At 39.3% G+C, this 27,045-nt stretch overlaps 1 long non-coding RNA gene across 1 annotated transcript; it reads right to left on the bottom strand.

Moving 5' to 3' along the window:
• Positions 1-1,108: 1,108 nt before the first annotated feature.
• LOC120078737 (uncharacterized) lies at positions 1,109-3,902 on the bottom strand. The gene is made up of 3 exons (XR_005482081.2): positions 3,659-3,902; positions 1,429-1,590; positions 1,109-1,324 (listed from the first exon to the last, which is right to left on the bottom strand). It is a non-coding gene; the product is annotated as an uncharacterized LOC120078737 (long non-coding RNA).
• Between the last annotated feature and the right edge of the window lie 23,143 nt (positions 3,903-27,045).

Here is a 27,045-nt window from a genome sequence, read left to right as displayed (position 1 = left end):
AGTTTTTTTTTTTTTTTTTAGCAGCCAATGATAACCAAAAACAAATAAACAAGAAGAGCAGCAATAATTAAGCAATAAGAATAAAGGATAATAATAATAAAAAAGAAATGAAAATAAAGGATACCAAAAAAAGGATACGATAACTTTGAAGGATATTTCTTTATTGCGAAGGGATTTCCTTTTATCGCATCATTCGGACTTTTATAGGTCTATGGAGGTCTTTTCGCGATCAAGATCCCCTCCATAGTAAGGCTTGATGCGCTGTCCATTAACTTTGACGTAAACTACCTTTACGCCCTTTCCATAGCTCATAAGGTGTTTCTGAGACACTTTTAGAAGGAACGTTATTCAAAATATAGACAACAGTCTCTAATGCATGTCCCCAAAAGGAATCAGGTAACTTAGTAAAGCTCATCATTGAGCGAACCATGTCCAACAAGGTTCTGTTTCTTCTTTCAGATACACCGTCTTGCTGAGGCATATTAGGTACAGAGTGTTGTGACTTGATTCCGTGTTCTATCATATAGTATTGGAATCTTAAGTCCATGTACTCCCCACCTCGATCTGATCGTAATGTCTTAATTGTTTTACCTAATTGGTTCTCAACCTCAGCCTTATATTCTTTGAACTTTTCAAAAGAATCAGACTTGTGATGTATTAGGTAAATATGACCATACCTTGAATAATCATCAATAAAACTGATGAAATATTCACACCCACCTCGAGCTTTGACATTCATCGGTCCACAGAGGTTCGAATGTACAAGCTCTAAGGGTATTGTGGCTCTGTGACCTTTTCTAGTGAAAGATCTCTTAGTCATTTTTTCCTAAAGACAAGACTCACATGGAGGTAAAGAATTGTCTTCTAATTGATTTAGGAGTTCATTCTTAACCAATCTCTCAACCCTTTTGAGATTTATGTGGCCAAGTCTTAGGTGCCATAGATAGGCATTAGAAGAAACTTTTTGTCTTTTATTCTAAGTCTCGTCTGTTTTAAACATCTCAGTATTGAAGATAAATTTTTCTTTAGTTGGTCTTAACTAATATAAGTTGTTTTCAAGTATAGCGGAACAAATTTGAATACCTTTTCTAAAAATGAACGCTTCATTAACTTCAAAAGATATTTTATACATTTGTTCCATAATACAAGCGATAGATATTAAATTCCTCTTCATAAGAGGTGTATACAAAACATCTTTAAGTATGATATATTTATCGTTGAAAAAAAACTTTAAATCTCCCACTGCTTCGGCCGAGACAATCTCTCATGTTCCAACCTCGAGGGTGATCTTGCCTTCTTCAAGCTTTTTCCAGGAACTAGTTTCCTGAAAAGAGAAACAAATATGATTAGTGGCTCCTGAATCCAATATCCAAGTGGAGGTATCATCCTTCACTAAACATGTTTCAGTAACTAGTAAATCATATTTACCTTGTGCTTCTTTCGAGGCAGGGGGCCTGAGGATATTCCTCCGTTAAGACAAATCTCAGGTCATCTATTACTAGTGTTGAATTCAGATTGTTTTTCCATGTTGAGTAATTATCGCCATTTAGTTTCTCGAAAGCTAAGAGTTGATCTAAAGAGCTAGTCGTGCTGAAAAGAAAAACATATCCTTTTTAGTAAAAAACATTAATCTTTTAAATCCAATCAAGTTTAGCAAAAACAACTAATAATGTACCCTTCATTATTATATTTTGCAATGATATTTCAATGGTTTAGAATAACCTCCACCGAGGGGTGATCGACTATTCCTCCGTTGAACCACGACTATCTTGACTAGATACTATCACTAGAATAACTCTTATTCCTATAGTAACTCAGTTATCGCTACTTTGGTTAAGAATTTACCAACACTTAGTGATTCTCGTAAGTGTGACCCTGCATTTTCAGACCTCAAAGATTGGAATCATTATGCTCCCGAAGTTGGAAAGACAAGAATGAAAATGGACCTGAGAGACCCTATCTATTTCTAGAGTTTGCGGAGTTCTGAATCCTATAATACAACCATCTAATTGGTAAGGTCGCTTCAGGGTAGACATGCAGGCGTATTATAGGAATCTCACGGTGCGACCTAATGGAAGAGACCGTAGGATGTGTTGATATACTTCCTTCTCCCACTTACTATGAACAACTTCCCCTATTCACCTTGGTATTGACTCATGCAAACACTCTCTGAATGGAGTCCGCTCCCAGGGCGGCCCAAAGCCAAGCATGAATCTCACGGTGTGAACTCTCAGGGACGCTGAGCTAAAAGTACATTACTTCTCTCCAGCTGAAGTGTTTTAGACGGTTAGGGTATAAAAAAAAAACTTAGCGATACATTTTGTCTAACTAAACATATCCTAAGTCTAGGTGATTCATCCGAGTATAACTTTTATACTAGATTTTTAACCTACGATGTCTAGGAGATAAACAAATTTTTTAACCTCCCATCTCACATGCGCATGCTCATAAAACTGGATTAACTTAACTCAAGAACTAAATCGATGCCCAGGTAGGAGGTGTTCCGTAAACTGTCAACTTAAATACCTCCAGCCTTAGACAACATCTTGCCGGGTGAGTTCTCTTGTAACCTATGTTTTACAAGCTTATCGACCTATTCGAATCTAATTGAAATCGATCGAAATTTGGATTTAAATTAACCCTATGTGAGCATGCACCTTATCTTTGTTATAGATTTTAGATTTCTATCTCATTTATAACAATTATAAAAACAATCTATAACAAGCCTAATTTGAATATAACATATATAATCAAACTAAAGAAGTTTCATGCTTCATGCTTTGTATATTTTCTCTTTTAATTAATATAACTTTTATATCAATTAATCAATTTTGAAAATAACCATTCAAGCATGCATCTCCCTAAATTAATACAACATTTGTATTAATTTCATGAAACTTTATACATGCATTTAATTAATATCATCACTCTTATAACATATTAATTAATGCATGATTCATGCTTTCCTGTGGGATTTTAAATCTAAATGACATACATTATGCACATAAAATACTATTTAATTAAAACATACATTCAATAATGCATAATTAATTAAGTTAACTAAAGTGAATTAGTTTTGGGATTTTTAATCAAGCAAAATAAAAAAAACTAAAAATATTACAATAATAATTTCAAATAGGGCTTGGACCGCTCTCGAACCATTCGAACCGACCCGAACCGCCCTTGGATTGCTTGAATCGGACCATTTTGCCTTTAAGTGAAGAGCACACTTGGGCTGGAACTAAAAAACAGCATGCTGGAATTTTCGGCCAGCTTTGAACAGTCTCCGAATTTCTTCTAATTGACGGCCTAAATGGACTCTATTGACTCTCAAAATTTACAGACTCCATATGAACACATTAATTCCCATAAACATGTAGGCAATTACAATTAATTCCAATGAATTGAATGAGAAATAAATTCAATCCCAAAACCAATTTTCTTTAGTTTCTACACAGTTTCATCATATGAAAAGCTACCCACCAAACTAAAATTAATGCATGTTAGGTGCCTTAATCATGCTCTGATACCAATTGAAGGTGTTCATATGACACATGCGGAAGCAATTTTAGGATCGGAGGCACTTAACTACATCAATTTTAAAAAATAAAAGGATGCTGTCCAAATACCGTAAACAGAGAGCAGAATTTGTACCAACCTTTTTGGAGACAGATTTAGCAACTCCCTTTGATTCCTTTGCTCACGAACGGTGTGTGGACCACCTCTAGTGTCTTCCCTACTATTCTTCTTGCCAAAAACGACTTGTGGGAGTCTATAAAGATAGGGAATGGGAAGGGAATGCTTGAAGGTTCAAGCTCTAGAGAGATATATGAAGGTAGGTGAGTTTGAGACCAAATTCCAGCAGCATAATAGTATGGAAATGGTTGTGTTCAGCTCTCAATCTGATTCTACCTCTACTTATACAGTGAATCCATGCATCAAGAAGCCTTAAGATGCAAGTCACATGGTGGAGATGCAAGCAATAGTGGATTCTAGGTGTTCATGTACATGCAAGAGTGCATAGATGAGTCGTTTTTCCACTTTGAATCACCCTGCATAAGTGGGATTCCAATAAAATCCACTATCCTTGATCCAAAATCCGATTTTAGCTTGCATTTTAATTTTAATTTCAATTCTAAATTGAAATTAATTTTTGGTAATTAATTTGAAACTTTTCCAATTAATTTCATATGATTAATCTAATTAATCATTCTAACCTTGTGCAATCCATTATATATGAATCCTTATTCATGTATATAGTATTTAAAACACTTTTAAATACTTTATCTCTTATTTAATAATTTAATTCATAATTAAATTATTGTGTCAAACACAATTGACAATAATGCCCTTTCCTGATTTTGAACGATTCAAAGTTTCCTATCTAATTGTTCTAGGCTTTATTCCGATATGAGCTAGTAAGGGCACCTAATGGACCTACAGATTATGGGCTCCAATGATTCGAGGTTAACCGACTAATCTCATTAACCAAGCTAACCAACATTCCTTAACTACCGGGACACTCCACTATAGCCCAGTAGCTGCACTCCCCTTACTGTAGATATATTTCCATCCACTTGATATAACTATGTTCAGTAAGCCGATCCTTCACAGGTTGTTCGTAGCTATAGCCGGGTCAAATGTCCGTTTTACCCCAATAGTACTTCTTATTCCTTAAGTTCCACTAATTCTCTAATGAACAATCGGTTTGTGGTCCAACCATCAAACTTAAGTCCCTCTCGGGTCAAGGAGAGGGTGGGGTCCATTGTTCAAGTCCTGGAGTTAGTACTTAAGGGAACAACCTCTCTACTATCCCTGAAATGAGTAGGAGCGAATTCCGTCTTACGAGACTATGTCCCCAGTTATCTATCCGATTTTATCCCCAAAATGTTAGGCTTGTTGAGTCAGCGATATCTGGCCACTCTCACCCATGCAGATCAAAGGATAATCTCGTATAAACAGGAGCTCATAGTTAGCTCAGGATTAAGATCGAGTTAACTAGGTCATCTTGTGAAATAGTCAGTTTCTTCAGTAAACGGCGTTATAAAGAGAAAGTGACTAATTTCGCGGTCTTGTCTTATGCAAACTCATTGCATAGGACACCCCCACTCACATGTCTCTACACGAACGATTTAGGATCTCATCGATTGTACTTAATACAAAGTGGGTCGCGTCCATAGTGTCCCCAGGATAAGGTACCCAACCCTATCCTTATACTATAGACAGTTTTGGCTATATACTTGAACTTGATCCTATGATATGTCTCTACATATAGTTCAAGTATTCATATTATAGCCAAGGATCTTAGTTTATTTGATTTAGGTTAGATATTCGCAACTTACATATTCAATAATATCTTTTACTGAATAACCTCAATAATGTCTTTATTAGAAATAGAATATGTTTAATGATTTACAACTACGAGTTTATAGGACATTAAACCCAACAAACTCCCACTTGGACTAGAAACTCTAGTGGGGTACAGGAAGTTAGGTGTGAGAGATAATATACATAAAGACAATAAACTAGGGCATCAACCATACCCTTACATTTCTCCCACTTGCCCTAATCTATCAAGTCTCATAGTCCTAGATTTACTAGGTGACCCTAAAAAACTTTAGCCGTGAGGGGTTTTGTAAACGGATCAGCCATGTTATGCTCCGAAGCAATCTGCGTGACGATCACATCTCCTCGTTGCACGATCTCCTTGATGAGATGATATTTGCGCTCATTATGCTTTCCTCGCTTGTGACTTCGAGGTTCCTTAGAGTTTGCAACTGCTCCACTGTTATCAAAATAGATGCATATTTGGAACGATTTCCAACTCTGTTAGGAATTTTCTTAGCCATACTGCCTCTTTTGCTACTTTGCAGGCGGCTACGTACTCTGCTTCCATGGTGGAGTCAGCAATGCAACCTTGCTTAATACTCCTCCATACTACTGCTCCTCCATTTAGAGTGAACACAGATCCCGATGTTGATTTCCTTGAATCTATATCAGTCTGAAAATCGGAGTCAGTGTATCCTGTAAGGATCAGATCCTTAGCACCATACATGAGCGAAAAATCCATTCTCCTTAGATACTTGAGGATATTCTTAACGGTAGTCCAATGTGCATGTCCAAGATTGGATTGGTATCTGCTGAAAATTCCCACGGCATAGCATATGTCGGGTCTGGTACACAGGATGGCATACATTAAACTACCAACTGCTGATGCATAGGGAATGCGTCTCATTTCCTCAACTTCTTGAGGTGTCTTAGGACTTTGTTCCTTTGACAGGTGAACGCCGTGCCTAAAAGGTAATAACCCTTTCTTGGAGTTTTGCATCGAATATCGTACCAACATTTTGTCGATATATGATGCTTGAGATAATGCTAGCATTTTGTTCTTTCTATTTCTAATGATTTGAATGCCCAGAACAAATTGAGCCTCACCCAAATCTTTCATTTGGAATTGAGTCGCAAGCCATTGTTTTACGTCAGACAAGAATCCTACATTATTCCCAATAAGTAGGATATCATCTACGTACAGAACTAGAAAAGCTACAGTAGATTTGACGATTTTTTTTTTTTGTAAACACAAGGTTCGTCAATATTCTACTCAAAGCCATACGTTTTGATCGCAGTGTCAAAACGTATATTTTAGGATCTTGATGCTTGTTACCCATAAATGGATCGTTTAAGTTTGCAAACTTTTTGCTTATCACCCTGGACTATGAATCCCTATTGTTCAGCCATATAGATAATCTCTTTAAGATTACCGTTCAAAAAGACCGTCTTGACATCCATTTGCTATATTTCATAATCATAAAATGTGGCAATAGATAATAGTATTCTAATCGACTTAAACATGGCAACAGAGGAAAAGGTTTCTTTAAAATTCACTCCTTCCCGTTGGGTAAAACCCTTTGCCACAAGTCGAGCCTTAAAGGTTTGGACCTTACCAGCTTGGTCTCGTTTTCTTTCGTAGATCCATTTGCAACCAATAGGTTTTACCCCATCTGGCTTCTATAAAAGTTCTCAGACCAAATTGAAGTACATTAACTCCAATATTTTTTAGCGAACTTTCCGGTGGGCGAAAATTTGAAAACGGACCCAGGTCTTCAGAACGATGAGAAAAAGTCGTGCACCAGACGTTTCGAGAACGAAGCTCATTTAGTACCCTAAATGGCTATCGTGCCGACGGGGGTGCCCCAGGGCCCAATTTTTGTGCGCGAACTTTTTGGTGGGCAAAAATTTGAAAACGGACCTAGGAATTCAGAATGACGAGAAAAAGCTGTGCAATAGATGTTTTGAGAATGGAGCTCATTTGGTGCCCCAAACGGCTATCGGGCCCGATGGGGGTGCTTCGTGGCCCAATTTTTATGCTTGAACATTCTGGCGGGCGAAAATTTGAAAATGGACCCAAGGGTTAAGAAAGATGAGAAAAAGCCGTGTGCTAGTCGGTTTTGGGAACAAAGCTCATTTGGTATGCGAAATATTTATTGAGCCCGGTAGAGGTACCAAGGACCCAATTTTTGTGCGCGAACTCTCTGGAGGACGAATATATAAAATGAACCCAGGGGTTCAAAACAATGAGAAAAAGCCGTGTGCCAGTCAGTTTAGGGAACGGAGCTCATTTGGTGTCCCAAAGGGCTATCGAGCTCGGCGAGGGTGCCCCAGGGCCAAATTTTGGTGAGCAAACTTTATGGCGGGCAAAAAATTGAAAACGGACCCAGGGCTTCAGAACTATGAGAAAAAGTCGTGCGCCAGACGGTTTTAGGAACGGAGCTCATTTAATGCCACAAACGGCTATCGGTCCCGGCTGGGTGACCCAAGGCCCAATTTTTGTGTGAAACTTTTCAGCGGGCAAAAATTTGAAAATGAACCCAAGGTTTCAAAACGACGAGAAAAATTCATGCGTTCGGTTTTGGGATGGAGCTCATATGGTGCCTCGAATGGCTATCAGGCCTAGTAGGGGTGCCCCGAGGCCCAACTTTTGTGTGCGAACTTTCTAGCGGGTGAAAATTTGAAAACGGACCCAAAGATTCAGAATCATGAGAAAAAGCAGTGCGCTAGACAGTTTTGGGAATGAAGCTCATTTGGTGCCCAAAAAGGCTATTAGGCCCGATAGGGTGCCCCGGGGCCCAATTTTTGTGCGCGAAATTTTCGGTGAGCGAAAATTTGAGAACAGACCTAGACGTTCAGAACGACGAGAAGAAGCCGTGCGACAAATGGTTTTGGAATTTTAGTCATCTAGAGCCCCAAACGGCTATCAATCTCGGTGGGGTGCCCCGGGGCCCAAGTTTTGTCTCGAACTTTTTGATGGGCGAAAATTTGAAAATGGACCGACGGGTTCAGAACGATGAGAAAAAGTTGTACACCAGATGGTTTTGGAAACTGAGCTCATTTGGTGAACCAAACGACTATCCGGTCTGGCAGGGGTGCCCTAGGGTCCAATTTTTATGCGCAAACTTTCCGGTGGGCAAAAATTTGAAAACGGACGAGGGGTTCAAAATGATGAGAAAAAACCATGCGCTAGACGATTTTGGGAACGAGCTCATTTAGTGTATCAAACGACCATCGGGCCTGACGGGGGTGCCCCGGGGCCCAATTTTTGTGCTCAAACTTTCCGATGGGAGAAAATTTGAAAACGGATCCAGGGGTTTAGAACGATGAGAAAAAGCCGGGCACTAGAAGGTTATGGGAATGGAGCTGATTTCGTGCCACAAAAGGCTATCGGGCCCAGCAGAGGTTCCTTGGGGCCCAATTTTATTGCGCGAACTTTCCGACAGGCAAAAATTTGGCATCAGACCCAGGGGTTCAGAACAATGTGAAAAAGCACTGCATCAGATGGTTTTGGGAAAGGAGATCATTTCGTTCCTCAAACGACTATCGGGCCTGTAAGGGTACCCCAGGGCCCAATTTTTATGTGCGAACTTTCTGGCGGGCGAAAATTTTTGAAGGAACTCTTATACAAGAGTATCCATGAGCACATTCGAATCTTTCTTATGTCATAGTAACCGAAATACCACACATACATTCTATCAAACAGTTATGCAATATAACACTAATTAACGACATGATGTCACAAGTAAAATACAAGAGGTTGAGTTCACATACCAGTTGAAGACTGTCTTCACAACGAACTCTACCCAACGGAAGCAACCCTCTACGATCTTTATCGCCTACCAAACAGTCGGCTACCAGCAGAACGATTGTCTACACGAACGGAAACAAACGAACAAGCACGAGCGGGAACGACACCACCACTTAGTGCCCTTGGTATTCTTGGAGGGAGAGTCCAAAGAGTGGTTTTTGTTCAATTTGGTTGAGTAAGAAGGAAAAAGCAGATCGTGTAGAACGATAAGCAAGTGGGAGAAGGCTATGGTATAGCAGATGTTTATCGTTTGGAGAAAGCTACACGATCGTGTAGCTTTTACTAAGCGTTCGTCTAGTATTTAGTAAGTGATAGTTTAGAAAACTCGGCACGCTAAGCGATCGTTTAGAAAAGCTAAGCGATCGTTTAGAGTCTGCGTGCGATCGTTTAGACGCGGGGTGTACGTTCGTTTAAGCGATAAGGCGCTATCGTATAGGCTCTCAGCTTTGCAAAATGAAAACAATTTTCATTTTATTCTTCAGTTACAATAACCAAATAAGATTTTCCCACTAATGTACGATTGAAGAGAAGTTTTCGGCCAATTATCACATAATTTACCAATTTAATTAATAAGTGAATATAATCATATTATATTCTTACCCTATAGATTGATATCATATATCTATTATAGTAATTTCTCCTCCACTTGATATAAATCATATTTATATCTAATTTCGTCCAAAATCATACATTTAGTCAATTAGATCATATATAATTAACCAGTTCCATTATATCATATATAATCAAACTTCTTCTTTTCAATTTGAACATTTCAAACTGACCCAAAAACTGATTCTTGACTTTATCCAAGCTACCTACGGGACCTTATGAACCTGTGGCTCGAAGCTCCAACGGTACGTAAATAGCTGACTAAACTCTTTAGCCATGAGATCCACCATCCGTTAACTGCCAGGCATTCCACTAAAGACCAATAGCTGAACTCTTCTTACCACAGATATATTTTTGTGTCCATCGGATATAACCAATCATGAGTACGATGACCCTTCACAGATGCTCGTAAGTACAACTGGGCCAATTTACCGTTTTCCCCCTGTGGTTACATCTCACTCCTTAAGTACCACTAATTCCTCTAATGAACAATACAACATAGTCCAACTATATGTGAACACTTCTCGGGTCAAGAGAAGGTGTGTGGTGCCACATCGTTCAAGCCCTGAAATCAGCCCTTAAGGGAGCTATCTATCTGTTTGCCCCTGCCTTGGGGAAGGAGTGAATTTCATCTTGTGTAGCTGAGTTCCTAACTCCAAAATCAGACGAATCCCCAAAATGGTATGTTTGAATTGGTGACCTTGCCACTCGCACCCATACAAATCAAAGAACCGCTCTCAATGGCAGGAGTTCCCAATTCACTCAGGACTGAGGTCATGTTATCTATGGTCATCCTAGTAAAGTGAAGTATCTGTCATGAATGGTGTTATATAATGAGACATAACACTTCCTGGTCAGGTCTTATACAAACTCTTTGTATAGGACGCCCCTGCTTGCATGCCTGCAACATGAATGATCAAGATCAGACCATCTGTGACAAATCACAACACTTGTGACCATTCCACAAAGCGGACCGCATCCGTATCATTACCAGGATAAGGTTTCCTTCCTATATCCATATACTACAGACCATTTTGGTTATCACTCAAGACATGATCCACTTGTATGTCACCACATACATGCTTAAGTTACATACAGATAACCAGGTATTTTATGTTTATTGGTTTGTGCTAAAGCAAATAAAACAAACAACTAAGCAAAATAATGAAGTGAAGTAAAATATCATATATTATACAACACAAGCGTTTATACAAAATGTTTACAAACTACAGGACACGAGACTTTACTGCATCAACCCCAACAATCTCCCACTTGTCCTAAAGCAAAGTGGGGTGTACATAAAATTAGTACAAAACAATAAACTATGGCATAAAAGCTCAGTACAAGAAAATCTCCCACTTGCCCTAGTCCAGCCGCGGGCGATCCTGTAGACCCATGCTCTGAAGTTGACCCTCAAACACTGTAGCCATGACAGCCTTCGTAAACGGGTTAGCAACAATATACTCTGAAGCGATCTTCGTGACGTCCCCTAGTTGCACTATCTCGTGAATCAGATGATACTTCTGCTCTATGTGTTTGTCACGCCTATGACTCCTTGGCTCCTTGGAGTTTGCCACTGTACCACTATTATCACAATATAGGGTAATGGGCCTACACATATCTAGAACAACTTCTAGTTCTGTCAAGAACTTCCTGAGCCAGAAGGTCTCCTTAGCAGCTTCACAAGCTACTACGTACTATGCCTCCATTGTGGAGTCGGCGATGCATCCCTGGTTAGTGCTTCTGATGACATGCAGAAATGCATGCCATTTTAGTTCTTTTACTTAGAATTATGAAGGTTGTTAGGCAGAAATTGTGTCGATCGTGCTAGGAATTCATGAGAAAAAGAGTTTGTGTCGATCAGCATGTCGAATTTTAATTAACCCATTACTTTGTGTTAATTATGCATTCAATATTCTATTTTTGTGGCCAATGCAGAAAGAATGCAAACACGGAAATTGGACCATCGCATAGACGATTCGCATGGAAAGAAACACTCCATCGCAAGGCAAACGCATTGATAAATGCATGGATGTTGTGATAATCAGCCGTATGCGTCCATCGCATGGGAGTTGCGCTCGTCAAGCGATTGCGATCATCATGTAGAGTTACAGTGTTAAGAGAATGCGAAAATTGAATGATTGCGGCTACATGACAATGCATTCTAATGAGATCAACGCAAGGTAGGTGGAATGAATGCATCAACGATCTACCTCGAGAAAATCCAAAGCTGATGTTAACATTTCACCTACCACGCCATTGGTGGCAGAGGTTCAGAAAGGACGAACGCACCAAATGTCAGACTCAGAGCAATCCAATTAATGTCGTCGGCGGTCAAGCTCTATAAATAGAAGCCGATGAGCTCAAATTCATTTTATCCAAGGTTTTCACCTGAGGTTCGCTTGGGGCGGATCCTTGTGATCCAGACAAAATGCGTGAGAAGACGCTAAGAGTTCTTCACCTCCTTCATCCATTCCGAGTGACGACTGGAGCTAGATCTCGAAAGAGTTAGCTCCTCCACCCATCCATGGCACCACCGGCAACCTTGACATGCATCCGCTGGAAGCAAAGTTTTGCTTCCACCTGGCCATTTCTTTTTCCTTTCTTTTTCTATATTGTATTGTATGACATTTTGAATTAAGAAATTAATACAATGTGTTTTCAATGCATTTCTCTATTCCCTTGACTCCATCTCCATCTTCTTGCTTAGCATCTTTACTTTCATGGCAACACTTAGTGAGATTGCTAGGGTATTACATACTTGATAACTTGTTAACAAGTCTATGGCGCCATTACTGGGGATTTGTTAACGGTTATTGTTTGAGTATGTTTGTGATATTTTGCAAGGCAGATCTCTTTATACTGGTTGTTTATCGCGAAGAATAGTCTGACGGCTTATGAGCTCTGGAGTGATCCAGATATTCTAAGCGGACCCAGAGATCAGGTGTATTATTTGCACAGAAGCACATCAGAACTGAATTAAGTGGTTAATAAGCATGGCTAATAATAACAAGGTACCCACAGGGAATGAAAGGAAAATTGGCCAAAGCAAGACTCCATATTTCTTGCTGTTGACCACAACATTCCTATTAGAGACTATGCGGTGCCGGACTTCTATAACTTCTCACCAGGAATTTCAAAACCAATGGTTGAGGAGAATGTAAGCTTTGAAATAAGACCGATTATGCTGCAGATGATTCAGAATGTGGGTTAATTCAGAGGATTACAAGGAGAAGACCCACATGCTCATTTGACGAGTTTTGTAGACATGTGTAGCGCATTCTCCATGCCTGGTGTGACTCAAGAAGGATTTAGGTTATATCTTTTCCCATTAACACTAAGGGACGAAACAAAGAGGTGGGCTTAGTCTTAGAGCTAGATGAGATTAACGCGTGGGAATAGTTGGTTGGCAGGTTCATGAACAAATTCTTCCCTCCAGCCGTCAACGCAAGGAGACGGAGGGATGTGTTGAATTTTGAAAAAAGGAGTTATGAAACTTTGAGCACTGCCTGGGTGCATTTCAAACAGTTAATGAAGAGTTGTTCACATATCAGGATTCCCGATAGCATTCTGATGGAGACTCTTTACAATGGCTTAGATCAATCAACGCAAGCAGTTGTCGATGCCTCCGTAGCAGGAGGATTAATGGACAAATCATATATGGAAGCCAAGAGCATATTAGATCGCATTTTGCGACATTCTGATGAGTGGATTGATACCGAGTTTGAGGAAAGTGGTTTGGAGCAAAGAAAAGTAGAAAGTGTCGATGTGTCAACTAATACAATGAGCACACTGGTAGATCAAATGACCACGATGACCTCGCTCCTTCAGACGATGGCTAATCAACAGAGAAATCTCTCTCAAGGTTCAACGCAAGTTAATGCGTTGACGCACGTGGCCGCAATGAATTGTGTTCAATGTGGGGAGGGACATCCAGCAAAAGTCTGCCCGTGGAATCAACAAGCTGTATATTCTGTCTATAATGAGTCATTTGGCAACATCTACAACCTTGGTTGGTGGGATCACCCAACTTTAAGTTGGGACGGGAATCACAACCAGGGGAGCCATAGTTTCCATCAAAGCAGTTATCAAGGGGATCGAGGCAACCCTCCAGACTTCATTAATCCGGACTGTAGTCCAGGTAACTCTCAAAGTATACCACCCTATGACCAACCGTTCTTATATGATATCTCTTGCAGTACCTCGTCTCTGGAGACTTCATTGAAGCATTATATCGAAAAGAGTAAGGCAATTAGACAATCGCAAGCTGACTCCCTTAGAGGGTTGGAAGAACAGATTGAACGGCTTGCAATTGAGTTGAAAAATAAAGCACCTCGTACGCTGCCTAGCAATTCAGGAGCATCGGGGCCAGGAGGTAAAGAACAATGTCGCGCAATGACATTAAGGAGTGGTAAAACAATAGCCCCTATGCCACCAGTACCAGATTAAACAACAAGACTAGTAGATCTTACTGTCGATGATGACCAATCAATTAGTAGTGGAAAAATTACCAGTCCAGAAGTAGGTATAGCTACAAAAGATGAATCTCTTCAAGACTTGAATTCTAAATCAACGCAATCTCCAGCTAATGAAACATAGCAAGAACAGGGCCTCAATGAATAGACAACTAAACAAGAAGTAAGGAAGGATCCTCCACCTTTCCCGTCCAGGATGAAGAAGAAAGATGATAGTAAGAAATTTTAGAGGTTCCTGGACGTTCTCCGACAATCACATCAATATTCCCTTAATAGAAGCTTTGGAACAGATGCCGAGATATGTAAAATTTCTCAAGGATATACTTGCTAACAAAAGAAAGATCGGGGAAAATGAAATAGTTGCGTTAACATATGAATGTAGTGCACTATTTCAAAACAATATCCCCACCAAAATAAAGGATCTTGGGAGTTTTACATTGCCCTGGTCAATAGGAGGGAAGAAGGTCGGGAACGCATTGCGGGATCGCGTTTTGCGATTTAGGGGCAAGCATAAATCTAATGCCCTTATCGATCTTTAAGAAGTTGGATATCGGCAATACAAAACCACGATTACACTACAGTTGGCCGATAGATCGATAACACATCCTGAGGGCAAAATAGAGGATGTACTCGTGCAAGTGGACAAGTTTATCTTCCCGGCGAAATTTATCATATTGGATTACGAAGCTAACAGAGAAGTACCTATCATCTTGGGTCACCCATTTCATGCAACAGGGTGACTGCTGACCGATGTGCAAAAAGGAGAACTCACCATCAGAGTTGACTATCAAGAAGTAAAGTTCAACGTTTTCAATGCGTTGAAGTACCAAGTGATATGAAGAATTGCCAATATATTGAGGAATTACGAGAAGAACCTTGGCACAAACCCCTGGAAGAATTGGAGGAAGAAGAATTTGGAATCGACACAATATGGGAGGAGGATTGCGCGACAATTTGAACTAGATATCTAAACGAACTTCACAACGCATTAAGCCACCTTTGTAAGAACCACCCGTGCAAGAGTTGAAGCCATTGCTTGTGCACCTCAAGTATGCTTACTTAGGAGGTAACAACACGTTACCGGTTATTATTTCTGCCTCGCTGAGTAATGAGAAAAAAGACGTACTCATACAGATCCTGAGAAATAACGCAAAGGCTTTAGGATGGACCTTGGTAGACATTCGAGGAATCAGTCCCTCGTACTGCATGTACAAGATTTGTCTGGAAGAAGGAAAGACAGGATTGATACAAAGGCAACGTCGCTTGAACCCTACAATGAGGAAGGCTGTAAAGAAGGAAATAGTGAAGTGGCTGGATGCAGGTGTCATCTACCTGATATCTGATAGTAGCTGGGTGAGCCCAGTGCAGTGTGTTCCAAAGAAAGGGGGGATGACAGTCGTCACCAATGACAAGAATGAATTAATTCCCACAAGAACAACCACAGGATGGAGAATCTATATAGATTATCGCAAGTTAAATTTGGCCACTAAAAAGGACTAGTTCCCACTCCCATTCCTTGATCAGATGTTAGACAGACTTGCTAGGAATGAATTCTTCTATTTTCTTGAGGGCTATTCAGGGTACAACCAAATAGCAATTGCGCCAGAGGATCAAGATAAGACAACATTCACATGCCCATTTGGTACGTTTGCATTTCGTCACATGCCGTTTGGACTCTGCAATGCGCCAGGTACTTTCCAATGTTATATGATGGCGATCTTTTCAGATGACTTTGAGGAGTCAGTCGAGGTATTCATGGATGATTTTTTAGTTTTCGGCAATAATTATGACTCCTGTTTAGCTAACCTTGAGAAAGTTTTGAAGAGATGTGTGACAACGAATCTTCTTCTAAACTGGGAAAAATGCCACTTTATGGTTGAGGAAGGGATTGTACTGGGTCATAAAATCACGAAGGCTAGACTGGAAGTTGATCAGGCAAAAATCGACATAATTTCCAAGCTACCTCCACCAGTGAACGTGAAAACACTTAGGAGTTTTCTGAGACACGCTGGGTTCTATCGAAGATTTATTCGCAACTTTTCCCAGATCGCAAGGCCCCTAAGTGCGCCCCTTGAAGTTGACCGAGAATATAATTTTGATGATGCGTGCACTGAAGCATTTAACACATGAAAGATGTGGTCATCACTGCACCCATTTTGATTGCACTGGATTGGACGCAACCATTTGCGTTGATGTGTGATACTAGCGGTTATGCAGTGGGCGCAATGTTGAGTCAGCGCAAGGATAAGGTATTGCATCCTATCTACTATGCAAGTAAAACGTTGAATGATGCGTAGGAGAATTATACAACCACGGAGAAGGAAATGCTCGTAGTGGTATTTGTACTGGAGAAATTCCGACAGTACTTAATCGGAATAAATGTTGTGGTGTATACCGATCACTCTGTGATCAAACATCTTATGACAAAGAAGGATGCAAAACCGAGGCTGATATGGTAGGTGTTGCTCCTGCAAGAGTTTGACCTAGAAATCAAAGACCGGAAGGGCACCGAGAACCAAGTCGCTGATCATCTATCAAGATTGGAAAATTGCGAGGTTTAAGGGAAAGAAAAAGATATTGAAGAAAGATTCCCTGATGAGCTGTTGATGTCGGTAGGCATTAATGTTCCATGGTATGCAGACATTGTGAACTTCATAGTCTGCAGTCAAATACCCGATGACTATACTTACCAGTAAAAGAAGAAGCTAAGACATGACGTCAAATTTTATTTCTGAGACGACCCATTCCTTTATCGACTTGGATCTGATTACATATTACGTTGATGCGTTCTTGAGCACGCAGTCAAGCACATTCTGGAGCTTTGTCATGAGTCCCTTTTTGGACGACATTTTGGGGGGTAGCGGACCACCACAAAGATCTTGCAGAGTGGCTATTTCTGGCCAACACTGTTTAAGGATGCCCATGGCCACGTTGTTTAGTGCGATAGATGCTAGAGAACGAGGAATATCTCTAAAAGAAATGAAATGCCTTTGACGTCAATCTTAGAGGTTGAATTATTTGATGTTTGGGGAATCGACTTCATGGGTCCATTTCCACCATCAGAAGGTCATCACTACATCCTGGTCACGGTTGATTACGTCTCAAAATGAGTTGAGGCCATCGCATGCGCCAAGAATGATACAGCCATAGTGGCGAAGTTTTTGAAGAAGAATATTTTTTATCGATATAGGACGCCACGGGCCTTAATCAGTGATGAGGGCTCTCACTTCATCAACCGCATAATCACCAACCTGTTGACTAAATTTAATGTCAGCCATAGAGTTGAAACCGCTTATCACCCACAGACTAATAGACAGGCAGAGATTTCTAACCGAGAGATCAAAACTATCTTGGAGAAGGTAGTCAATACCTCCAGGAAGGATTGGTCGCCCAATCTTGATGAAGCACTGTGGGCATATAGGACTGCCTATAAAACACCAATTAGCATGTTCTCGTATGCCCTGGTCTTTGGAAAAACTTGTCATCTGCCGCTCGAGTTGGAACATAAGGCGATGTGGGCCTGCAAGAAGCTGAAGCTTGATTTAGCGAGTGCGGGGAAATTCCAGAAGCTGCAACTGAACCAGCTGGTCGAATGGTGAAGGGACGCCTATGAAAATGCCAAGATCTATAAGAAGAAAACCAAGAAGTGGCATGACGACCGCATAAATGACCGAACATTCATCGAAGGTCAACAGGTATTATTATTTAATGCATGTTTGCGATTGTTCCCAGGGAAGTTGTAGTCTCGCAGGTCTGGGCCATTTCGAATCAAGACTATCTTTCCCCACGGTGCAGTGGAACTAACAACTTTAGACGGGAACAACGTGTTTAATGTCAATGGTCAACTGATTAAGCCTTACTAGGGAGGCAACATAGATCGACGCATGGATACCATTGACTTGGGCAAGCAGGATTAACCGCTTGCAGGGGATGTGATTGCGGTAATTCTGAGAACTTTCATTCAGCATCCTTATCTATGTTCACTTGCTTTCTTTAAAGCATTCCTTTACTACTTTCTAAATTACGTTATTTACTGCTTATTAAAATTAGCTTTTAATGCTTTCTGTATTTACCTTCAATTTAATTTAGTTGAGTATTTCCATGTCATGTTTAATTTCTTTAATTTGTATGCATTAGTAGCGTTGTTCTTAACTTTTCTGAATGACTTGATGAAACATTGAACATCGCAAAGTCTTTTCGACTTGCGTTATTGATGAGTTAAAAAGAAAAATAAAAATTGGTATGTAACGCAATGATGGGTGCACTGTGTGATAACAAGAGACACCTTGCGTCCATTACACTCAACTTCATTGCGTTGAGGCGTGTGTTGCGCGGATATATGTCCTTTGCCTGTCCATAGTGAAAATGCACTATGTTGAGGTAGTGTTGTGCTGGTAGAAATACCGTGCGCCTGTCCTCTAGACATGCGTTGAGTTAAGGGGTGTGTTGCGGGAATATGTGCATTGTTGCCTATCCTCAGCAAAAATGTATTTGCGTTAATGGAAGCACGGTGTAATTTTTAATCGTGCACCCGTCTGAATCAAATTCAAAAGATAATTTCAATTCATTATTTTTCTGAGTTAATTAAATTCTTTGATTCTTTGTACAGGCCAAAATTTTTGTATTGCGTTATTTGTAATTATTTGTATACTTAGTTAATTTTCAATACAACTAAGTAACAATTCTCTCCATATGCCTGTGCCTCTTCTTTATCATCCTTTGTGAATTTTGCGATATTCTTAATCTTTCTTTTTGCATTATTCATTGTGCTGCCATGATGTATAATATGCAGTCACTTAGAAACATTTCCTATACTTTGTAATTTCCAACTAACACTTAGGTAATTTGTAGCTTAGCAATCCTATACCTTTTACCCTTCAAAATTCTGCTTAAACCTTCTTTTTGAAATTTTGTCTAAGTGTTTGTCTAGTCTGTCCAAACAAAGCAATGAGGACCTTGCGCATCTCTAAATTTGGGGGTGGGAAGGTTTGAGCAGATGAGATCAAGATTATGCGGTCTTTAAGAAAATACGTTCATTTATATATATATATATATATCATATAAACAACAATGTCAGCGCAAGGGTACATATGTATATATATATATATATTTCATATAAACAACAATGTCAGCGCAAGGGAAACCTCAAAAACATTCCCAATCTTATAAGAGTTAAGTTGTGAAAGGAGCCTACTCGTAGTTGGATGTTCGTATGACACCCGTGGGAGCAAGCCAAAACGAAGGTAGGTTTCCAAGAATAACACAATATGAAAAAAGAAAAATGCATAAGAAAAAAATAAATAAAAGAAACAAGAGACAACTCCTTTGAAATTCATGAGTTAAAGTTGAAATTGGCACACAACCGAAGTTGGATATTCACATGACACCCATGGGAACAAGCCAAAACGAAGGGTGTAAACATGACCAACAGTCTCTAATAAATGACGCAAAGTTTGACCACCGCATCCGGACGCATCAAGTTGTTTTGATAAAGAAGAGGTAAACATTCTTTTTAAAACTAGAAAAACTTTTTTGAGCAGAAATTTTTAGTATAGAAGAATAAAGTAGGGCTTTGTTAGGAATTAGCAAGGATAGAAGGAAATTGCGTTGTCAAGTAATGTGCCTAAGTGGAGCATTCAGAGCAACCAATCGACGCAAAATTTAGGATAGGAATTGAGCATTATTTCCTTAGTAGAAGATATGCTTGAGAACAAGCATATATCTAAATTTGGTGGTGTGATAACTTGTAGAAATACAAGTTATTTATGCTGCTTTATTTAGATATTGCGATTAAAAGAGAGAAAGTTGCGTCAATCGTATGGAAATTAGCTAAGAAATAAAAGAATTATAAATTTTCGTCAATACACTCACTGACACCATTGCGATGGTAGAAAAGAATATTTCAAGTCTGTTTTGTAGGAAATCAAGTCACCGTATGCGCTCATGGCTCAAGATAAAAAGAACAACACATCTACGTTGCATTGCGCCAATCATTCAGGAATGAATAGACGATCAACACAATGACGGCGCATGCGACAATCGATCAAGAGCTTTTCAATCAATGCAACTTCAACTGCATGCGGTAATAAAAAACAACACCACATGTGGGCACACGATCGAAAGATGCAAATAAGCAACGCAATCACGGAGGATTTTGACACGTGTACAACTAACCGTTGTGCATTTTCAACGGATTGATTGCATAATAGAAGGAATATTTATTCCAACATTCTCGAAATTTCCATAACAATAAAGTGGGGACCACACGACAGAGAGTCAGAGCATTCATCTATAAATACCCTCAGAGAATTCACTGAAAAAATATACTTGATATGGGGGATAATTGATACGAGGCTATTGAGAGAGAGGCTGATCTGAGTGCTGATCGGAGAAGATCCAAGAAGAAAAGAGGCAAGGCCGAGAGGTGAGTCTCAAGGCGAATCATTCCAAATCCCCGCCGTGAAGCTCTGTACCTAGATCAACTCTACCAGTTGAGCAAACCTGAGAGGGAAGCTCATCCTTCCATTCACTCCATACACCGGCAAGCAATTTCTCCATCCAGATCTGTGTCAAGATGTTGGCACTCTTCTGTATCTGTTTCTAACTCTTATTCATCAATTGTACTTCATCTTCTTAGTCTAAATCATTCACAACCATGTATCAGACGCTTGATTTTATAATTAATTGTCGTGATCATTTTCATTTCCACATTTCTGTCTATTTTCGTTCCTCCATAAATTGCTTTCTCTACGATGTTTTGTTAATCCCTTAGTGATTAATATGAATTAAGCAAGTAATTTAATCTGTGCTAAAGAAATAAGGATGTTTAGCTAAAGCATGGTAGACGACATCTTCACTTGTGAGAGCAGAAGTGAAGATGCCATTCTGATCTATCGAGAGAAGGTTAGAATAATGCATTAACTAAAGCAAGAAGTACTTCCAGAGATGGAAGCAACCTTGCGTTCACTACGTTCGTCCCTGTTTCACCATAGAGATGTGGGAAACGCGGCTGATCACCGAGAGGTGTACGCCAAAGGAAAGCGGAACCGTATTTATATCTTTAATGCAATTAAGGAACTTGCAATGTTTATATTAATTATCTTTTCTCTTTCTGCTTCATACATAAAGCTTTGCCACCGCATAACACAATTCTTTGTATAATCTTCACAGTCAGTCTTAACCTCGGTATCTTGTATCATGTAACCTGTATCTTGTATCATCATAGCTTAGGTTTTTTTTTTTTTTTTTTTTTTTTTTATCGCACTTTATTTTACCGCAGAACTTTATTTTATTACCACAACTTTACTTTACCGCATATTTTAGTTTACCGCAATTTTTAATACCTATACAAACCTCACTTTTATTAAATTGAAAAACCTCCGGTCGCATATATCATGAACGTAACACAATTAACCTAAAACAATCCCTGTGTTCGACCTCGAATCACACCGAGAAACTTGTGGTGGAATTATACTTTGTTCCAATGCAAGGAAACTTGTGACAACACACAACATACTACAAGAACATTAATTAATAACGCATATCTAGAAGTAGTATCGCATAAAGAAAATAAACTTGCGTTATAATCATCCATGCGTTATATGACATAAGATCATAAGAAGATTAGAATTTAATTCATGTCATCAAGTTTATAGCGTCGTTGCCAGGGAACTGGTAACAAGGACATGGACTTGTTCGTTCATTCACATTCATCATTGTCCTTATGCTTAAAGATACAAATTATGTCTACAAATTTTATGTCTACAATACTTAGTCATGTGGATTAGGAATATGAAGCATGTAGCAACCCACCGAGAGGTGTGCATTGTGCGAGTATGTGAGTAATCTTATTTGCTTAGTGTGAAGCTATTGCAACGCCTGTCTATGGGCTAATGCATTGCTTGTCTATGAATGAAGTCAGCAAGAATCAACTGCTCGAGAGGGTAAGTGGTTGGACGCATTAAGCAAGGTATACATTGTTCACTAGGGATAGTAACAATCTTAGGTCAACGAAGTTTATGCGATTGTCTTGTATTATGTATGCTTCATTCGTCTATTAGGTATACTTGGGAGGGTAGTCTGATGGACAGGATCTAGGCTTGGGAAGGTCAGGTCAGAATCTAGGCTTGGGAGAGCCAGATTAGAACTCATAATACAAGAGATGGGCGCTTAGGAATGAACACTATTTGTTATTAACACATCGTATGCATCCTAGAGATAGGATACGATTGAATGCGGTCACCTTGTTTCATGTATTTTGCATCATCACATAGGACAAAAGTAGACTTAAGAATAAGCTCTATGGACACTTTGCGTTCAACACATGTGTAGTAACAAACGGAGCTTATTCCTAAGTTCCCATTCTTGGCTATGCTATCCAATTCACTCTCCCGAGTCTAGATTTGGTTTTCAGACTTTTCCCAAGTATGCCTAAATGATGAATGATACGTTCATAAGAAAAGGTAATCGCATAAACATGGTTGACGTAAGATTATTCCTATCTCTAGTGAACACTTGCTTACATTGCTTAATGCGATCACTACTTATACTTCCGGGAAGTTGGTTGCTGCTGATTCTACTCATAGATAAGTATTGCGCCTGCTTATAGACAAGCGTTGCTACAGCTTCACACTAAGCAAATAAGGTTTTCTCACAACACTCGCGCAACGCACACCTCCTGGTGGTTTGCTACATGCTTCACATCCTATGCCACATGATTAAGTATGCGATACTCTAGCAGTCTTACTAAGTGATGCAATGAAAGTAAAGGATGCTAAGGGGACAAGTCAAAACGAAGGAAAGTCGCCAGGATCAGCGCATTAGCGCAACTCCTCTCTCCGGCGCAAGCCAAAACAAATGAAACAAGAGTTGAGTTGAATATGGAACGCAACCGAAGTTGGATGCCCGCATGACACACGTGGGGGTAAGCCAAAACGAAGGGCATAACCAGGTTCAATGCAACACTTGAATAAGTCATCGCAAAGTTTTGAAGTACTTTTTTGAATGAACGCAATCTTAAAAGCTAAACACAAAATTGTGGTGGATGAATAAAAGTTTTTTAGCAAAGGCTTGCCAGATCTAAACTTAGAAAGGATCTTTTTGAAGAAGCAACCAAAGTTGAGGAGAGTGTTGCGGTGATGGTCAAAGGTTTGTGTAAATTATATTCAGAGAAACTGGTCATAGCAAAGGAAAGCATGAAGGTGAGTTATGCTTGAGGACAAGCATGATTTTAAGTTCGGGGGTGTGATGACATGCAAAAATGCATGCCATCTTAGTCCTTTTACTTAGAATTATGAAGGTTGTTAGGCAAAAATTACGTCGATTGTGCTAAGAATTCATGAGAAAAAGAGTTTGCGTCGATCAGCATGTTGAATCTCAACTAACCCATTACTTTGCGTTAATTATGCGTTCAATGTTCTATTTTTGTAGCCAATGCAGGAAATGAACGTAAATGCAAAAATCGGACCATCGCATAGACGACCGCATGCGGAGAAACACTCCATCGCAAGGCAAATGCATTGATCAAGGCATGGATGTTGCAGTAATCAGCCGTATGCGTGCATCGCATGGGAGTTGCACTCGTCAAACGATTGCGATCATCATGTAGAATGGCGGTGTTAAGCGAATGTGACCATTGAATGATTCTGGCTACGCGACAACGCATTCTAATGGGATCAATGCAAGGTAGGTGGAATGAACGCATCAACGCATCTACCTCAAGAAAATCCAAAGCTGATGTTGACATTTCACCTACCACGCCGTTGGTGGCAGAGGTTCAGAAAGGACGAATGTGCCGAACGTCAACTCAAAGCAGTCCAATTAATGCTGTCGGCAGCCAAGCTCTATAAATAGAAGCCGATGAGCTCAAATTCATTTTATCTAAGGTTTTCGTCTGAGGTTCGCCTGGGGAAAATCCTTGTGATCCAGAAAAAATGCGTGATAAGACGCTGAGAGTTTTTCACCTCCTTCATCCATTCCGAGTGACGACCGGAGCCGTCGACTGGAGCTAGATCTCGAGAGAGTCAGCTCCTCAACCCATCCATGGCACCACCGGCAGCCTTGACACGCATCTGCTGGAAGCAAATTTTTGCTTCCAGTCGGTCATTTCTTTTTCTTTCTTTTCTTATATTGTATTGTATGACATTTTGAATTAAGAAATTAATACAATGTGTTTTCAATGCATTTCTCTATTCCTTCAACTCCATCTCCATCTTCTTGCTTAGCATCTTTACTTTCATTGCAATACTTAGTGAGATTGCTTGGGTATTGCATACTTAGTCATATGGATTAGGAATATGAAGCATGTAGCAACCCACCGAGAGGTGTGCGTTGTGCGAGTATATGAGTAATCTTATTCGCTTAGTGTGAAGCTGCTGTAATGCCTGTCTATATGCTAACACATTGCTTGTCTATGAGTGAAATCAACAACAATCAACTGCCCGAGAGGGTAAATGGTTGGACGCATTAAGCAAGGTATGCATTGTTCACTAGGGATAGTAACAATCATAGGTCAGCAAATTTTATGCGATTGTCTTGTATTATGTATGCTTCATTCGTCCATTAGGGATACTCGGGAGGGTAGTCTACCCGATTTAGGGGTAGGAGAAAGGTTGTTCTCTCAAGTTCTGAATCTAGGTCTTGAACAACGGGCCCCACCCTCTCACTGGGTTGAGAGAGTTTGGTTTGGTGATTGGATCACAAACCAGTTGTTCATTAGAGGATCATTAGGGACTTGGGGAATAAGACGTAATCTCGGGGGTAAAATAGATATTTGACCCAGTCGTTATTACGAACAACCTGTGAAGGGTTGACTTGCTGATTATGGTTAAATCATGTGGACATAATATATCTACAGTGAGGGGAGTGCAACCATGGGCTTTAGTGAAGTGACCCATTAGTTAACAAATGGAGATTAATTTGGTCTAATAAGTTTAGCCAATTAATCTCAGATCGTTGGAGCCCATTATCTGTAGGTCCGCGAGGTCCCCCTACTAGCTCGTAACGGACTAGCTCTAGAATAGCGTGATAAGTTAATTTGAAACGTTCAAATTAGAATTAAGGGAATTAATAATTATATGAGATATAATTATATTTAATTTTAGAATTAAACGGAATAGAAGAATTTATATATTTAAATATGATTTAAATATATAAAGATGGATATGTGTAAAATTAATTTAATATTTGATATTAAATTAATTAAGTTTTACTTAATAATTAATTTATGAAATTAATTAATTTTTCATTTTTTAAATCAAATAGATTTTTTAAATACAAATTTTATTTTTAGATAAAATAGAAAAAATTGGAAAACAAAAACACGAAATGGAAAAATGGATTTTTCTATTATCCATCACCAATTAGCTCACACATATTGCATTGTCTTGGCCTTGTCTTCTTCAAGCATGAGCTGAAACTCATGCAGTTCTTCTTTTTGTATGTTGATTTGCAATATAATGAGAAGATTGGAGTGAAAATCGGGCATGCAATCTTCAGAATTTTGAGAGAAAATTCGGTTTGAAGAAAGGTTCTTCAACAAAGGTTGTTGCAGTGAGCTTTTCTCTTTCATCCCTTGATTCAAGCTCGTTTTGAGTTTCACAACTCAATCTAGAGCACCAAGAGAATAGTGGAGAAGATCTTGAGGTGGTCTACAACAAGATATGGAGAAGATTGTAGCTAGAGAAGGGGCTTTGAAGAAGTTCTATAAGAGGTATGTTTTGAAACCCATTTTTTTGCAGAAGCATGCTTTTTATTATGCCAAAATTAATGAATTTGAGTGCTTAGATGATCCTTGTGCTTTTGCTGCTGTTGATATAATCCTACATATATGATATGTTACTCTTCGCTCTTGCGTCCCTAAGATTTCACAGTCTAGGTTTAAGTGGTACTTCATTTCATCTTGGAAGTAACCTTCATATGGAAAGTTTTTTTTAGCTTAAATCTAGATTACAGTGAATAATAGGAAGTTATTCAAACATAAGTCTATTATTCGATATATAGATTTTAACTGCCATGTCTTCACATAGTTTACACCATGAGATTCATATGACGCTTCGTGTCACCCTGGAAGTGGCCTCCATACGGAAAAGTGTTTTGAATGAGTCAATATCAAGGTAAACGGAGGAAGTAGTTCATAGTAAGAGGGTGAAGGATATGTGTCAATATATCCTACGGTCTCCTTCATTAGTCTGAACCGTGAGATTCCTATGTTGCGCTTGCTGGTTAGCTTTAAGCAGCCCTTTGTTTGTCGTTTGGCGACGGCTATTCCCACGGAGGGTTGTAACATAGGATCCGGAAGAAACCAGACTTCAGTAAAATGAATAGGGTCTTATAGTTCCATCTTGGATATTGTCTTCTATTTCGGAGGCAAATTCATACCGTCCTATAAGGTCTAAAAATGGTGGGTGACACTTACAAGAATTACTAAATTGTTAGTAAAGATCTTGACTAAAAACGATAACTAAACGACTATAGGAATAAGAGTTATTCCGAAGACAATAGGAATAAGAGTTATTCCAGAGATAGTGTTTGGTCAAAATTGTTTGCTTTAGTAATGGAGTATCTGACTGCCCCTCGGTAACACATATTCTGACTCACTAAAGTATTTTTGCAAATAAATAATGGTTATGGGTACAATATTACTTTTTGCTAAAACTTGATTTTGGATTTAGTTACAATTTACTAATTAGAATTTGTTTGAATTATATCAGCATGAAGAATTCTTCTAGAAAACTCACTTTCGTTTTAAATAACAGTAAAATCAAATCAACAGATAAATTACTAGCGGTTGATTACACCAAAAGAGTTTTAACAGAGGATTTT

This window comes from Benincasa hispida, chromosome 5 (genome assembly GCF_027475165.1).
Source record: "Benincasa hispida cultivar pf3 chromosome 5, pf3_genome.v1.1, whole genome shotgun sequence".
In the NCBI taxonomy this organism is placed as follows: domain Eukaryota; kingdom Viridiplantae; phylum Streptophyta; class Magnoliopsida; order Cucurbitales; family Cucurbitaceae; genus Benincasa; species Benincasa hispida.
Note: the sequence above shows the minus strand (reverse complement) of the source record. Positions and strands in the feature narration are given on the sequence as shown.